At 44.5% G+C, this 17845-nt stretch overlaps 1 protein-coding gene across 1 annotated transcript in view; it reads left to right on the top strand.

Moving 5' to 3' along the window:
• The first annotated feature begins 7487 nt into the window (after positions 1 to 7487).
• TPPP (tubulin polymerization promoting protein) overlaps positions 7488 to 17845 on the top strand; it is an 86375-nt gene continuing 76017 nt past the window's right edge. Inside the window, exon 1 of the mRNA XM_072853529.1 lies at positions 7488 to 7577. The gene's annotated coding sequence lies outside the window, so the exon portion shown is untranslated. The remainder of the gene's footprint in view (positions 7578 to 17845) is intronic.

The raw sequence follows: 17845 nt of genomic DNA on the forward strand, positions 1-17845 counted from the left end.
GAGAACTCAGAGGAACAGATCCGCTGCCCCAATGTCCCTCAGGACTGTCACAAAAGAGAACTGATGCCTATTGTCCAGGTCTGAAACCCACCAGATGAGTGTGGAAAGGCTCTCCACAACAACTTATGGACTGAAATGGGGGGCTACTGCCTATGGGGTATAGGACACATTATGGGATGCAGGGGAATAAATAGCCTAGCCTAGCCTAGCCTAGCCTAGCCTAGCCTAGAATAGAATAGAATAGAATAGAATAGAATAGAATAGAATAGAATAGAATAGTTGAGTTGGAAGGGACCTACAACAATGATCGAGTCCAACTGCCTAACCACTATAGGGCTGACCAAAAGTTCAAGCATGTTATTAAGGGCATTGTCCAAATGCCTCCTAAACACTGACAGGCATGGGGCATTGACCACCTCTCTAGGAAGCCTGTGCTAGTATTTGACCACCCTCTCAGTAAAGAAATGTTTCCTAATATCAAGTCTGAACCTCCCCTGACATTCAGGAAATCTTAAGAAGTCATAAGACTTCTTATGGCATGTTCAGGGGACCAACCAAAGGCAGAGAAAGGGAGGGATCATGGAGAGGAACAAGTGTGGGTAAACAGAGGGCTAAGAGGGCAAAAGGGGTCGCTCATGTGTAAAGAGGTTGATGGTCAGTATGCTTGTCTGGCCATGCCCTGCACCTGGTCATCACCTGCTGTCCTGTCTTCTTCTTAAATTCCATGTCTAACTATTTTCCTGGTTGAGGGGACTCTCTGTTCTGTGTGGATGTGATTGTGTGGAGGTCTAAGTGTCAGCAACTGGAGTCAGACCATGGATTATAAGGCCTGCCTGTCAGCAGTGTCATCAACTGGAAAGGCTGCAGTGAGTAAAAACAAGTGCCAACAACTGCAGTGCGGATCAGGGATTATATGTGTCTGTGGTGCGAGCAATTGGAACAAGCCAGAGTACAAATATCAAGCCAAACTAGGTGGAAAGGAGGTTAAGAGGCTTGGGAACAAGGTGTGTCTCTGGGAGTGAGGCAATTGGAGAAGCTGGCTTCCAAAGGGACCAGGAGGTCTATGCCAACTGATGGAGAGGCTGTAAGATCTGAAGGTCAACTGAGAGACTGTATATGTGTGTGTTTCTGTGCGGGAGGCAACTGAGGAGAACAAGGATCCAGGCTGGATGGACTGCATGTCTAAGCTATTGGGTAATGTGTGCCCAGTTACTGGAGGAATCCACAGTGTGCATGTTTATGTGTTGCTGTGTGCAAGAAAATCTGTACCAGCAGCTGGAGTGGGACTGTGGGGTCTGGGGACTAGTGTGCCCAGGTGTCAGCAACTGGGAAGACCTGGGATTCGCAGCCAGTTACTTGATGGACTGCGTGTCTAAGCCCAGCTCCTGAGAGATCCATAGTGTGTGTGTTTGTGAGTGAGGAGGTCTGTACCAGCAATTGGAGTTGGTTTTCAGGCCTGGGGGGCTCATACATCTAGGGCACAGCAGCAGGGGAGACTGGGGATCCAGGGATAGACTGAGTATCTAAGCTCAGCTACCAGAGGAATCCACATTATATATATGTATATATAATGGACCTTCATCCTGATCAGCCAAAGGGGAACAAGATGAGGCCATTGGTGCTGTCTGTGTTTGTGTGAGTGCTGAGTGTTTCTGTCTGTACTGATCTGTGCAGCTGTCCATGTGTGTATATGCATGTATGTGTTGCAGAAATGTGTTTGTAGGTATCTGCCTACTGGGAATACATGTTTAGTCTCACTACTGATTGGAGGTGGAGGCATGGAGCTGCAGCAGCCTTGCCTCTATCAGACCACAGGATCTGACAAACTCAAGTTTGGAACCATGCTCTGCCCTCCCTGAGACAGAAACAGGAACATCCACCAGGAAAAAAACATGATCAAGGGGATCCTGTATCCTCCCCTCACCAGGCAGAAGGCAGTAACTTAAAGGAAAGGAGTGAAGGGAGGCAAGTCTACACTCGGGGCAGCAGGCAAACCTCCTCCTTGCCTACCTCGCTTTCCCAGGTGTCTCTATACAACAGGTAAGATGCTCTGGATTTGGAAGGTCAGTCAACTGATGACATGGCTGATGGTCCACCTACACCAGAGGTGTTGCCAAGGTCAGAAAGGCCTACCCCCCTTATCATGGCCACCACCACGAGGAAGAAAAGATGGGTTATAGTTGTAGATGACTCCCTTCTGAGGGCAACAGAGGGGCCAGTATGCCAGACATACCCTCCTCTTAGGGAGGTCTGCTGCCTCCCTGGGGCCCAGGTTAAGGACATCATTAGGAAACTTCCTAGCCTGGTACAACCCTCGGACTATTACCCATTATTGCTATTCCATGTGGGTGGTGATGAAGCTGCAACATGTAGTCCAAGGGCAATCAAAAGAGACTTCAGGGTCTTGGGATGGTTGGTAAGGGAATCCAGAGCACAGGTATTTTTTTCCTCCATCCTTCTAGTTGCAGGCAGTGATATTGGAATAAATAGACAGACCTAGTCTATTAATACATGGCTTCGTGACTGGTGTCACTGGCAGAATTTGGGGTTTTTCATTAATGGGATAGTCTACATGGCACTAGGTCTGCTGGCGTCGGATGGGATTCACCTTTCTCAAAGGGGTAAGATGGTCTTTGCTCATGAGCTAGTGGGGCTGATAGAGCTTTAAACTAGACTTGAAGAAGGAAGGGGATAACATGAGGCTTGCCCGTGACAAGCCATGGGATGACATGCCAAGGTTTGAGGGACGGTGTGCTAGAGAGGGCCCTCAGCCTGTTGCTGTGAGACATGCTGGGTACACTGGCGCACACTCGAAGTCTTAAGGAGATGAGCCAGGGGTCCTTGAGGTAATAGGAGCCAACAGGGAAACACCAGTGAAATACCTCAAAGGAATTAAGGTGTGTTCCTCTAAAGAGGTGACACCGCTGACAGCCCAGCTGAAATGCCTCTACACCAATGCATGCAGCATGGGCAACCAAGAGGAGGAGCTGGAAGCCACCGTGCTGCTAGAAAGCTATGACCTAGTTGCTTTTACTGAAACTTGGTGGGATGAGTCCCATGACTGGAGAGCAGCTATTGATGGCTACAGGCTGTTCAGAAGGGACTGGCAAGGAAGGAGGGGCAGAGGGGTTGCCCTCTACGTCAAGAAATGGATAGAGTGTGAAGAGCTGTCTCTGAAGAATAGCCATGAGCAGGCTGAAAGCTTATGGGTAAGAATTGGAGACTGAGGCAACAAAGGGAACCTTGTGGTTGGTGTCTGCTACAGGCCGCCTGATCAAGGGGAGTAGCCTATTAACGAAGCCTTCTCACTCCAGCTACAGGAGTCATCATGCTCGCAGGCTCTCATCCTGCTGGGGGATTTCAACCACCCTGACATCTGCTGGAAAAGTAGCACAGCAAGCTGTAGGCAATCCAGGAAACTCCTGGAGTGCATTGAGGATAACTTCTTAAGCCAGGTAATAGACAGCCCTACCAGAGGGGATACGTTACTGGACCTGTTGGTCACCAACCCAAGTGAGCTAATCAGAGGCGTTAAGACTGGAGGCAGTCTGGGCTCCAGTGATCATGCACTGGTGGAGTTTGCAGTCCTGAGGGATATGGGACAGGCAAAGAGTAAAGTCAGGATCCTGAATTTTAGGAAAGCAAAATTCCAGCTGTTCAAGGAGTTAGTCAATAGGATCTCCCTGGGAAACTGCCCTCAGGGACAAGGCAGCAGAACAGAGCTGGCAGATCTTTAAGGACACTTTCCATAGAGCACAAGAGCTCTCGATCCCCAGGTGTAAGAAAGCAGGTAAGGAAGGCAAGAAACTGGCATGGATGAGTCAAGACCTGCTGGTCAAACTAAAGAGCTAGAAGGAAATGCACAGGCAGTGGAAGCAGGGACAGGTATCCTGGGAAGAGTATAGGGACACTGCCCAGTTGTGTAGGGAGGGGGTCAGGAAGGCCAAGGCACAGCTGGAACTGAACTTGGCAAGGGATGCAAAGAATAATAAGAAGGCCTTCTACAGGTATGTCAGCCAGAAAAGGAAGGTCAAAGAAAGTGTACCCCCCTGATGGGCAACACTGGCAAACTGGTAACAACGGATGAGGAGAAGGCTGAGGTACTCAACAACTTCTTTGCCTCAGTCTTCACTGGCAACCTCTCTTCCCACACCTCTCGAGTGCATGGACTGCAGGGCAGGGACTGGGTGAGCAAAGTCCCTCCCACTGTAAGAGAAGATCAGGTTCGTGACCACCTGAGGAACCTGAACATACATAAGTCTACGGGACCTGACGAGATGTATCCCAGAGTCCTGAGGGAACTGGCTGATGTGGTTGCCAAGCCACTCTCCATGATATTTGAAAAGTCATGGCAGTCAAGTGAAGTCCCTGGTGACTGGAAAAAGGGAAACATTGCACCCATTTTTAAAAAAGGTAGAAAGGAGAACCCTGGGAACTACTGACCTGTCAGCCTTATCTCTGCCTAGGAAGATGATGGAACAGATCCTCCTAGAAGCTATGCTAAGGCACATGGAGGACAGGGAGGTGATTTGAGACAGCCAACATGGCTCCACCAAGGGCAAGTCCTGCCTGACCAACCTAGTGGTCTTCTATGATGGAGTGACTACATCAGTGGACAAGGGAAGAGTTACTGATGTCACCTATCTGGACTTCTGTAAGGCCTTTGACATGGTCCCCACAACATCCTTCTCTCTAAATTGCAGAGATATGGATTTGATGGGTGGACTGTTTGGTGGATAAGGAATTGGTTGGATGGCTGCATCCAGAGAGTAGTAGTCAATAGCTCAATGTCTGGATGGAGATCAGTGACAAGTGGTGTCCCTCAGGGGTCTGTGTTGGAACCAGTACTGTTTAATATCTTCATCAATGACATAGACAGTGGGATCAAGTGCACCCTCAGCAAGTTTGAAGACAACACCAAGCTGAGTGGTGCAGTTGACACACCTGAGGGATGGGATGCCATTCAGAGGGACCTGGACAAGCTGGAGAAGTGGGCCCATGTGAACCTCATGAGGTTCAACAAGGCCAAGTGTAGGGTCCTGCACCTGGGTCAGGGCAACCACTGGTATCAATACAGGCTAGGGGATGAAGGGATTGGGAGCAGTCCTGCAGAGAAGGACTTGGGGATACTGGTGGACGAAAAGCTGGACATGAGCCAGCAATGTGTACTCACGGCCCAGAAAGCCAACTGTATCCTGGGCTGCATCAAAAGAAGCATGGCCAGCAGGTTGAGGGAGGTGATTCTGCCCCTCTACTCCACTCTGGTCAGACCCCACCTGGAGTACTGTGTCCAGCTCTGGAGTCCTCAGCACAGGAAAGACATGGACCTGTTGGAGCGGGTCCAGAGGAGTGCCACGAAAATGACCAGAGGGATGGAACATCTCTCCTATGAAGAAAGGCTGAGAGAGTTGGGGTTGTTCAGCCTGGAGAAGAGAAGGCTCTGAGGAGACCTTATTGTGGCCTTTCAATACTTAAAGAGGCCTTCTAAGAAAGATGGGGACAGACTTTTTAGTAGGACCTGTAGAGATAGGACAAGGGGTAATGGTTTTAAACTAAAAAGAGGTAGATTTAGACTAGATATAAGGAAGAAATTTTTCACTGTGAGGGTGGTGAAACACTGGAACAGGTTGCCCAGAGAGGTGGTAGATGCCCCATCCCTGGAAACATTCAAGGTCAGGTTGGATGGGGCTCTGAGCAACCTGATCTAGTTGAAGATGTCCCTGCTCATTGCAAGGGGGTTGGAATAGATGACCTTTAAATGCCCTTCCTACCCAAACCATTCTGTGATTCTATGAAGTTTACTTCTTCCTCTTTTTTTTTGTTTAAATGAAGCACAAATAAATTGTGAAATTTGTCTGAATTCTATCACAGAATCAAATTTGGGTAATTCTGATTCTGCATGTTTTCTAAGATTGATGGCATGGTTTGTGACAGAAAATTCTATTAAAGAGACAAAAAATTATATTCTAAACTGTGTGGGATGGGGGAAATAATTGAAAATAATTTAGGACCAGCCCCATATTAAACATTAGGAGAATAGCCTCCACTGGGCTATTTACCATACCTTGTTTCATGTTAATCTATATTGTATTCACTTTTGCCTTCAAGATTTGGCTCTGATTTAAAGCTGTACCTGTCTTTATCTGTTTCTCAGCTGTATGGTAGGGACTATTCTTGAGCCTCAAGCCAGCTCAAGCTTCATAAAGGGTAGGTTTCCTGTGTCCGCATGGTGAAGGAAAAAACTTGGAAAAAAATACAACATAATTGTGGCTCGTGCTCTCATGAGAGATCACAAGTGCATTTGCCATAGTCTACCTCAAAACCTTCATCAGTAGTGCAGCCAAACTCAACCCTAATATGAAGGGGCCTTAAAGCATTTGTGACATTCTGGGATGTTCCAATAACTGCCTTAAGATACTGAAATAAGAGTTTATAAACTAGTTTTATAATAGTTTATAAACTATGATTGTGCATCTTAAGGCAAGTATAGGTATATGACTATTTTTGAAAGTTAGCTGTGTATCTATCCTGCATTTGAAAAATTGAGACTCCACTGCACATTAACTGGATCCTTTTGCTTTTCTCCCTCACCTCGCAGGTAGATTGTTTAAACTTCATTTCAGCACAGCAGCTATCCAGTTATGGTCCACCAAGCTCTGCCAGGTCATTGGAGTCTGGTTATAAATTAACGAATGAAGATGCACAACAGTTCATTAGATTTCTGCTGACTCCTGAACTGTCTCTGTGCTCTAAGATTTTGGATGGGATTGCTGCAGATTAGGTTAGTGGTTGCACCTCTCTGCTGTGCCAACCCTAGGCCTGCTCCTAGGCAAGTGGCAAGCTGAGGGAACGCAAGGTTTTATGGAATGCTTACTGCACTGCACAGCCCCATCTTTTACATCATTTTTATTTACTTTATGTTAACAACCACAGCTTAAAGCACAGCCGAGCAGCAATCCGGACCCAAACCTGCCAGAGCCCGGCAGGAGACAGAGGACTGTGGCACCCCTTGGTCTCCGTTTCTCCCCCGGGAAGGGGGAATAGAATGCTCGAGATGGCAGAGGCTGCTGGACCTGGCCTCGACTCCCGCGGCCGCCGGGGCGGGGGGATCACTGGGTCGCCCCGCGTCGCCCCCAGCTACTGGCGAGGGGAGCGGTCAGGGAGCCACCGCCTCCCGGCCCCCTCTCCACCTGCCCCTGCCCCTGCCCCTGCCCCTGCCCCTGCCCCTGCCCCTGCCCCTGCCCACCTGCTGCCGAGCACCGGGCCACAAGCAGGGAGGAGCAGGCGGAGCCGCCGCCGGCCGTAACCAGCCATTTAAGGCAGCAAAGGCAGCAGCTGCCCTGCGCTAATTCATTACCTCAGGCTCCGCGGGGGGCGGGAGCGGCCGCCCGCCCGGCCTATGGGGGCGAGCGGCGGAGGGGCGGGCAGGCGGTGCCGGGCGCTCGCCAATGCCCGGGCCGCGAGGGCGGTGCCTGCCGGAGCCGCCGCGCTGGCTTGACACGGGCTCCCGATAGCGCCGGAGCCCGGGCGAGTGTCAGGTTGGGCTGGCGGGACCTGCCGCCCCCCGAGAGCCGGCGGTGAGTGGGCACCTCTTGCAGGACGGGCGAGACAAGCCCCTCTTTTTTGGGGGTGGGTGGTGCGTGTTTCTTGTCCTCTCCCCGCTCCTTAGCGCCTTGACTGATTGATTTCTATTCGGTTAGCGAAGGCGCAAGGGGAGGGGGCGGGCGCGTTGGCGGAGCAGCCCCGGGCTGGCGGCCCCCGGTGCCGCGGTGCGACCGGCGGCCCGCCCCCACCGCAGGGGCGCGCGGCGCCCTGCCCTGCCGCGCGCTGCCGTTATGCAACGCCCGCGGGGGGCTGCGGGCAGGGCGGCAGCAGCAGCAGCAGCTTTCCTCCGCAGGATTAACCCCTCGCTGTCCCCCCGTTCTTCTGCATCCCTCCTGCTCTCCCGCGAGGGCCCCGGGGAAGGGACCGGCGGGGAGAGGGGCTCGGTGCAGAGCAGGTCTCCTCTGCCTGCCCATCGGGAGGGGTCCCGGCAGCCGCATCTCCCGCCGCCATCAGGGAGGGGACGCGCGGCTGCAACCTGTGCGGGGCGAGGGGGGCTGCTTCCCGGGGGCTGTTTCCCGGCTTCTGGCGGCACTGCAGCAGGTCGATGGATGGGCGATGCTGGTGGCTGGCTGCGGGCGCTAGCACCTGGCTTTGCCTGCGGGCGTCTCCCGGAGGAGCTGGGAGAAAGGTCCAACTTGCGCACACACCAAATGTTCTGCTGTTAGCTGTTATCCGGAGACGACAACAAAGCCTCAGCCGCTGCAGCTGCGTCTTCGTGTTCTTGTGCAGAGCGAGCGCTCCCCTTTTATGGAGATTGATGGGTAAAGACGATTTGCCTTTTTTTTTTTTTAAATGCCCAAGTGTTAGCTGAAGGGGCTTTGTCTCTGAGAACCGCTCCTAAATAGCGTCCTCCATGAAAACCGGCATCAGGTGTGGGAGACTATTTAGGGACTGCGGTGTATAAAGCCAAGTACAGTATTCTAGGGTGAAAAACAGAACGAGACAAAATCCTGTGAATAAATCTGCGACCCAGGCTAGCTAGTTTGAAAACAAATACACCCTCCCCACCTCCCAAATCAGCAGCAGTTGCAAGTATTTCTTCAGTCCTGGGTAAAAGCTCTTGTACCTGGGTGAAACTCTTCCACGGGGAAGTTGGGTGTGTGCTACAAGGTGTGAACACACATGTGAGAAGTGTGTGTCTTAAATGTTGACAGCTTCGAATCTTGCAGTACATACTACTGACAAGCAATTTCCCTATTCATGTTTTGCAGGGTCTATATGAGCAGGTTTGGGGAGGGGGGGAAATTATTTCAGATTTTAGAGGATTGCATAACTGCTTATGTTTATTTGAAAAGAAAAGGAGGGGTGAAACCAACCCCCAGCCTGAAATGAAATACATGATATGAGACTGTTTTCACTGACTTTTACTGATCCTTCACACTGTTTTCTCAACTAGTATGATTAAATAGCATGCTTTAGAAGGTTGGCAAGTGTTAGCATGATAATGAAACATTAAGGTTTGGGGTTTTTTTCCTCTAGGGCTGGGAAAACTTGGGGGAAAAACAGAGATACCTATACGCTTGCATAGTCTCAGGCTTAAAATAGCATCACTGTTTATCGAATATATACAATTTATTTATTTTTAAAATGTTAATGGCCATTTTTTTAATCCTTTAGTGATGAGCCACTTCTTTTTCAAATTATGTTTTTTACAGGCCCTACCCCAACTCAACTCCACCCCTCCCAAAACCAAAATAAAGTGCTGTTTTGAATGCCTTTGTACGTCTCTGGGTCTCACTCATATGCCTTTAAATAGTCCATAATTTGTAACTGCTGAAGTGTATGTCCAGTATTAAATCATGGTACAGTGTAATGCTTAGATGGCATCCATGCAAGGATCAAATTGCAGATAAAGTTCACATAGGAATCTCCTGCAGTGCTTGCACTTGACCCTTGTAAATATAAGAAAAGGTCCTTATAAATGGAAATATACATCCAGCAAGTAGCTGTTTCTGTGCCCGGTTTAAACTGTGGATTGACTATGGTGAAAAATAATGTATTTTTATTTTATTTTTATAGTAGATATATTTATTGCAGTTACTTTCTGTAGGCAGCTGAATGATAGAAGTTATTTTTCTTTCTTGTACCTTGAGCTTAATTTGGGGGGGGGGGGGGGAGGGGAAGGCTCTTTTAAGGAGGGAGACAGGCTGTTATGTCAATTTATGTTAAGATTAGTGTATTCTGATTATAGGCAGAGGCAATTAATTGTATTTAATATATCTCGGAATTCTTTGAGAATAAACCATACACTGTTTAACCTTGATAACTTGCTGTCAGATGATAAGCTAAGATGCAAATTAAAAAAATATTTTAATTAAAAAGATATTTTTCTTGCTTTGCATACTTTGATTATATAAGTCTTCAGTGTGAGAATGTGACTGTATTTGCAAGCCTGTATCACTGTATGAAGAAAAACTTATAACAAGAACAGTCTTTCCTGTGATGTAGTCACTCGATGATGTCATGTCCTTTCTATTTGTACATGCATACTGCTTGCAGCCCTTGCATAAATGAAATGGAGTCTTTTCAGCAAGCAACAAACAGGTTTTTTTTTTCCCCCTCCCTCCAAAAACCATTTTTATGCTCTGCGTAACTGAAATTAAATGCAGCTATATGATTTTCACCCGTAGTTTTTCTCTGCCATACTGGCATGACTGCTATGGGTATAAGTGCTTTTAGGTGTCTCTGCCAGTTAGTTGAAAAGAAATATTTTGCTTGCTGTTTGTATTGCCATAGTGTCTGGGAGCTGTGATCAGGGACCTTAATGAATGTGTTAGGTGCAATATAACCATGGACAAAAACTTGGGCCTGGCCCCCAGAATATTATGATCCAAAATACAGAACAAGACACTGTAAGTGGTACAAAAAAGGGAATGCAGCTGTTGTTAAGAAGGATACATTGGTATATGTGTGTGCATTATCCAGCTATGTATTTTCTCTTTCTCATATGTTAGAGCAAAGGGAATTGTAGAACTTAATGTAAGACTTGCACAGTTCTCTGAAGGAAGTTCTGGTATCAAAGGGCACTCTTGGGACATGTGAATAATGGCTTAGTTTGGGGGGGATTTTAAAATGTATTTAACTTGACTAAATGCTGAAAGTTGAAATAAAATAAAAAAAATCTACATCGACCCAATATGAAACATTTTTATCTTCAGGCTACTTAATTTTTACCATTCTTTAAATTTAAGATCATTTTTAAAAATTTTGAAACAGAGTTTTCGTTTCAAAATCAAAACGTTATACAGGAAAAATCACATTGCTTTGCCTTTTCCCCAATGTTTTCTATAAGCTGTTTTAGCTCTTGCTTCCTCTTATCTCCCTCATGTGCCCAAACCCACAAAAAATATGTAGTAACAAAATACACCTTCAACAGAAAGAAATTTCTTAGTGAATGCATCACCTTGCCCATCCCAAATTGCCCATACATAGAAGTACTGCAAGAATTGCCCATTGTGATGTAGTCTGGTTATTGGAATACTTTGAAATAGTAGTGAAAGTAACTGTATGTTGAGAGGATGTTATTGGTAAAATACCCCAATATAAATATGGTCTTTAAGTACACAGGGCCTGTACATGTGGTACAGGACAGGTATGTATAGCTTGCTCAGGTTTCAGGACACTTTTTCTGACTGGCTGTTTATCTCAAGTGCTGATGGAGCAGAACAGACTGATTTTGTGCTGGTCCTTTTCCTCGGCTCACAGTGGTATGTCCATCAAAACAGATGGGAAATTTTTCTCTGTTGTTAGTTATGTGTAGTGGGTGGACAATTCAGTTTGCTCCTGCTAAGAGGGAGTCTTAACTGTGTCAGGACTCTAAGGTAGATGTGGAGAAGCCTAGGTTCTTACTCTTGTCAGTTGTCTTAAGGTTTCATTTTCTTTTTCTTTTCCTCCTCATCTTTCTCCTGCCTCATAGTGTCCTGAGTGTGTGATATGAACTTACCTTGTTGAGCTCTTGATACCAAGAGCTATAAACCAAGAGTATACAGACGAAAGCTTCAGTGCATTACGTGGCAGATGAAAAGACAAAAATGAATCTGCAGTATGACTGTCTTAAATAATCTTATGAAGTTAATTCTTGCCCAGCTTGGCTAATCTCAAGAATATGCTTGTGTGTCAGTGTTCAAAATTTGGAGCATTCGGCAAAATGAGAAGCTTAAAAAAAATTAAAACCAAGGATGTAACAGTTTTAGTTGAATCTTGGAGGGATGCAGTCCTAGTTCAAACAACTTCATAAATGCACAGTTGAAGAATGGTGTTCTATTGGATCAGTGCTAAGGAAATTCTTGCAGTGGAAATTCAAATGCTAAGAGGTCTTGCTCACAGAAGCGTTCGTCGTTGTTGATGAATCTGCTAATTTTTAAATTAAAACCAAATCTGCATCTGCCTGTCTCGTCCGATTTCACTATCGGAAGGACCAGTACCCAAACAGTTCATCTTACAGGAGCTTATAGATGTGAAAGAACTTATTGATTATTTAGCAAGGGAAGTATTCCCCTCCTATTTTGTACTCAGCTGTGTGGGTAGTTGAAAAAAATCTGTGCTTAAAGGTTAGTTTATTTTTTTTGATTCAGACAAAACTGAAGCAGCAGACTTTAAGAACATGCGGGATCTTCAGACAATCTAATCTGACTCATGTATTAGTTATTTTCAGTTAGTTATCTGAGACCAATAACATACATTTGAGAAAAGTCTGTCTTTCAGAGATGCTTGACTAAGTGTATCTTCTGTATTAAATGAAGTCTAATGTGCAGACGTCAGGATGTGAAGTATTTGCAGCTATTCTTGGAAGTTACCTTTAGTATTTCCAGTGGTTGATTGTCTCTCCCTAAGGAAGTCTTATTTCTAATTTGCATTGGCGTAGCCTGAATTCTCAGCTGTTGAGGTTTTTTATATCTTTGACAGTAAAGAGCCATGTAGTGTGTGATGTAGTTTCTCTACAAAGGTATTTGGATACCTGACTCAAGTGACTTCAATCAACTGACAAATTACATTGGTGGAATTCTTTAAGTCTCTCATGGTAAAACATCTTTTCTCATGATTTTGTAGCTCTTATACTATCTCCAGTTCTTTGATCAGAGGTGATGCTTTGTGATTATTAAATCTTACGGTGCTTTCAAGGCCTGTAAGTCTCCATTAGCTCAATTTTTCTTTGATCTAATTCTATCCCTGTCAATAACATCAACTTAGTTCTCTTGATATTTTTACCTATAGATGGTACACAAAGCCCCCTGTCTTACTGGTATTTGAAGTGATCTCCTTGCTGTACAGTCTCTGATCTCCTTTCATGGAGTGGATCTTCATTACTTTTGCAGAAATGTTTTGAAAGGGTTCTATGGAAGTTCAGATTATTAGTCTGCTCTGGATGGGGGTGGCGAAAGGGGACAGTGTATAGTGTATGAAGAAATGAGGCTAAGCAAACTCTACAATTGTAATGTTACAAGTCAGGGAACCTGTACTCAACTAATCCTAAAGTGATGATAGGCCCAGCATGTTTTTTGGAGCTGTAACTTAATTGTATGACCAACTACTGCGGAGAGTAGCTGTTGTCTTCCAGTCTGTTTGGATCTGTGATTCCCAAGTCTTTTTTGATACACCATGAAAAAATACCTCATCTAAACAGTTGAGGCGCCTCTTTTGTAGTGCTTTAATCAGTGTCGTATTAACTTTCTTCTGTGAAGGCGGTTCTAGACACTGTCTTGTATCCTTGCCTGTGTGTGGAATTGCAGAATACTTGTGTCCAGATTATTTCTTCATCTGCCAATGACAGCAGCCCAGCAGAGCTCAGGATGAATACTTAGTAAGTGGAAACCTCAAATGGGATAGTTGCATAATGGTAAAAAATGCATGATAAGAGTTCACCAGTACATAAATGTGTGGTGGATGCCTGTATTTATGCTTTTGCCTTCTTAGTTGAAACCTTGTGTAAGTGACATGGGGGTATTACAGTATATTGTAGAGCTAGTTAAGAGTTATTTACTTAGATAAAGAGCTTTTGTGTAGTTTTAAGTGTTGTCAGGTGAACATGTGTCTTAAAAAAGTTCTAATAGAACTATTGCTGATAAAGGTGTGTGTGTCTGCGTATAGGTGCTTCATTTATGCATATATAAAGAGGTGATATTTTATGAAGTGGCTCTTTGGAATGGAGGAATCTAATTACTAAGAACTAAACTTAGTTTTGTATATAAGTGATATTGTAGCACTAACTATGTAGGTGGATAGCAATAGTTTCTAGAAATAGAATAGTAACAGCCATTTGTCAGCAGTCAAAATAATCTCCGTCCTTGACAAGGTGTTCTCTAAGGTTGTTCCTTTAATGGCATATGTAACTTTGTCACAGTCTGAAATACTGTTTTGCTAAGGAGAAACACTGGACAACTTGAGTAACCACCTTTTTTGTTACTCTGTGTGTCCTGCTGAAGGTGTTAATGTAGCCATGTGATCTAGCCAGCCTTGCCCTTGTCCATAGTGCTAGATACACATATATTGTTAAGAGAACTCAAGATTCAGTCATGCAGTTCCTCATAAAGCCTGTGAAAGGATTTAATTTTCTTTAAGTAAAGATGGGCTTAAATGTAGATAGAGTTGTGTTAGCTTTGCTTGGTCTGCAGTGTTCTCTGCTCATTTTCCTTCTGTGTTATATGCCAGGGAAAATGCATGGCTCTCATTCACTTGAGCATCACAGGTGGATAAATATGCCCAGAGCAGAACTCAGAAGAGAAATGCCTTACTCTGGTTCCTACTGATAGCTGTGAAGGAAGCTTAAGGGAAGCTTTAACAGCATTGTCTAAAGCATTGCATTTTATTAGGAGGATATTGCATTTCTCCAGCTGTTTATCCTTTCCCTCAGCTTGAATGTTTATGCAAAAATGTGGGAAAAAGATTCCATCTGCTGTACTTTGTCTCTGCTGTTTTTATTTGGCATAAATAATTACAGACAAAAAATAAATGAGAATTCCCTTTAACTGCAATTCTGTAACATTTTTAAAACATGGGGAAGATAGATCAAGTGCTAAAATAAAACAGATGCAGTCAGACAAATTCAAATGCCTTGCACAGTTTGGTAATTTATCAATCCAATTCACTCATAAAAATAGCACTCATGCTTATTGAAAAGTTGCTTTCTTTTTTGCTTGGATTGGCTGGCAGATCTTAAGAAATTTTGGATGGCAACTATTTGTCGTGCAGTGGGTAAGTTTTACCAACAGTGCAGAAACAGATTCTGATAAAAATTACCTTAAGTGCTTGCATGCTTACCAACATTTGATGTGCAGGAAGGATTAGCAGGAGAATGGGAGGTAAAAGCAGGTAACAATTAACATAAAACTACTAGGTTGTGTGCCTGTGGGCACAATTCTTTGTAGTATGCCTATTTTCTAAAAGGCAATGACCTTTTGGGTTTAAGACCATGTAAGAAACAACTTTAGGAAGGCTGGTAGTTTGGCTAAGGCTGAGGAACTGAGAATGTAGGTGTGGAGAGGTTGAGACTGATGCATTTATAAGAGAGTGGTGCAGAAATAGGAAGCTTATTGTGAGGTTAAAACAGAAGTAAAAGTATTAATCTTAACAACATATGGTTCTTCAAATCTTTATGTAATACCAGACTTATCTCAACTTGCTGTCTGTGTTAATTGCATTGCAAGGGGTTCACCATCACTCTTCTTTCCCCCTACTCTATTTCTAGTTCTCAATAAAATTGGTAGATTCCTGGCTACTGTTGTCTTGAGAGTTCATTCAAATGTCTGGTGTGATCACATGCATGAGAGATGCTATCCGACTGAATGTAGAAGCCTGTTTTTCTTGGCCAACTAAATAGATGATGTATAGATGCTTTTGCAGATTAATCTGTTATATTTTCCCCCCTTTGGAAGGTGAGGATGCAAGGAAGATCAGTTGGATGAAATTTGCCCATGAGTTAGGGAATTTTTTGGTCTGAATATCCATTACAAAGAGCAAGAGCGTTGGAAAGCCTGCATACTCATACTTGGCTTAAGGACTATCAAAAATGGAATAGAGTGCTTGAAAGATTTTTTATTTTTTTTTTAAACCTGCTGGTGACATTTTGCAGATGATAGAACATTATCTTTGCTTATAAGTCTAGGGTTTGTGCTGTGGATTACCTACTTGCCCTTCTCGCTTAACAGATCATGGAGACAAAATGTACCACAGAATTGCTGGGTGGCAAGGAGGTTGCAGAAAGACTGGAGAATCTCTGTTTTGGATTATATCTTGGTGGATATTTAGGGTACAGATAGGGTACCCTTTCCACTCTACCTTGTGGCCAACCTCTATGGTGTGACTGGAAGCAAACCAGAACCTTGGACTTTGCGTAGAAACAACAGCAAAAGGAACTGCAGAACAGAAGGAAGTCGATGACAGAATTTGTAGATTTTTGCTGCTTAGTTGTCTGGAGCATATGGTAGAAGGGGTTAAGAACTTAGGGAGGGACCAGGGCTAAGACTGAGAACTTGAGCAGGTATTCCATTTTAGGGCTATTTTATCCAAGTTACTGTCTTTGGGCTCAAGATGAGGAATTTGCACTGCAGCCTCTGCACTGCAGCCTCTAGCTAAAGCTAGAGGGTGACCCTGATGCTCAGTGTAAACATAACTTTGGGGTCTTGTGGAGTTGTTTTGCAAGTTGCAATGGAGCTAGGTGTTGTACATGAGAAGTAAGGTTGTCCTATGCAAAGGCGAGCATTACAGGAAAGAGTAGATAGTAGTCATAGCATTATTGCATTGCAACTGTGCCTTGTGCTATTGAATCTCTTCTCCAAATTCATCAATCTCAGCAGTCTCCTGAACAGATGCTTGATGCTTGAATGCTTTCTGCCTTTAAAAAGTTTGAACTGAAAGTTTTCCTTACTTCACAGGACTTTTGACCTCGTTTTAGCCAATTCTTGGTTGGTAAATATTCTAAAGAACAAATGGTTTTAAAATAAGCTGCCTTTTCTATTAACTGGACTGTATCTGAGGCTGTAGTAAGTATCTACTGTAGTACACTCATTAATTTCTGTGGCAGTCAATGCTGCAAGAAGACTTCCATTAAAAACTGGTTTTGTAATACTTGCTGCAAATGAAAGCAATTCAAGTTATATTGGGACAGAATATTCCTAGCATGCTATAGGCAAGCTAGACAAAGCAGATGAGAAAGTACATGGTATAGCCCAAAAAGCTAGACATTCACACTTTTGATAGTTTCCTGTTGATTTTTTTGGAAAAGCAGTTTTTGGTGTGGAGATTGTAAACTGGGTTAATACATTTGCAGCTAGAGAGACTATATTTATGTTCCTCCATAGAGTCAGAGAACATTGGCTCTTCAGAGCACTCCATACAATCAGGTACCTGCCTTACGTGAGCTAATAATTAAAGCAGTGTAGAGCACAGGTCCCAGGGTCCTCATTATGTTCTGAACTCTGGCAGCAGAACAGACGTGATTCTTTATCCCTCTGCTTTGGTTTTGCTGTCTGTGACATGGCAGCGATGCTAACTTCTGTTACAAATACTAAGTTGTCTGCACTTCCTGAGCAGATTAGCCGTGCATTAGTTCTCACGGGCAGGTCAGGGAAGGTGCCGCAGTGAATTCTGACCGGGTGGGATACACGCATATTCTGCAGAGTTGCATAAGCTGCTGAAATTGTTGGCAAAAATACTCTGGGTTTTAGTAAGTCTTCAGGTCTTCCTTGTTGGTGCTAATAGATGGATTACTTCTAAGAGCAATTCCCCCAAATCTAAATCAAAGCCGTACCAGAATTCCTGCAATATGTTGACGTCTGGAAAGGATGTGGATAAGTGAAAGAGTGTAAACTAATATAAATCTTTCAGTAGAGCAGACAGTTGGTCAGTACTAAGGCTTTGGGCTTATTTATATGTACCTGGTATTCATGCAGCTATAGAGAATCAGCAACTGGAATTCAAGGAAACAATATCTGCTTGTCCACTCATTTTTTGAATAATCCAGATTAATACGTGACTTTATCTAGGGGAGTTCTCCCAGCTGTCTGTCTGCAGATGAGTATGTATTGTAGTCCATGGCTGAAAGGAAGTTTGGTGATATGAGAAGACTTTTTCTAATGGGTTAGGCATGTGCTGAGAACACAGATCTGCACTTTCAGTCTATTTAAGCATGAGTTAGCCATGATCTCAGTCAGTTTGATCCCTAGCTTAATCTCTGTCTGTATAATGTGCTATATTATTTACCTATTGTAGAGTAAGAGAAGGGACAAGAACTGTTTTTTCATGA

The sequence above is a fragment of the Ciconia boyciana genome, chromosome 2, assembly GCF_034638445.1.
Source record: "Ciconia boyciana chromosome 2, ASM3463844v1, whole genome shotgun sequence".
NCBI lineage: Eukaryota > Metazoa > Chordata > Aves > Ciconiiformes > Ciconiidae > Ciconia > Ciconia boyciana.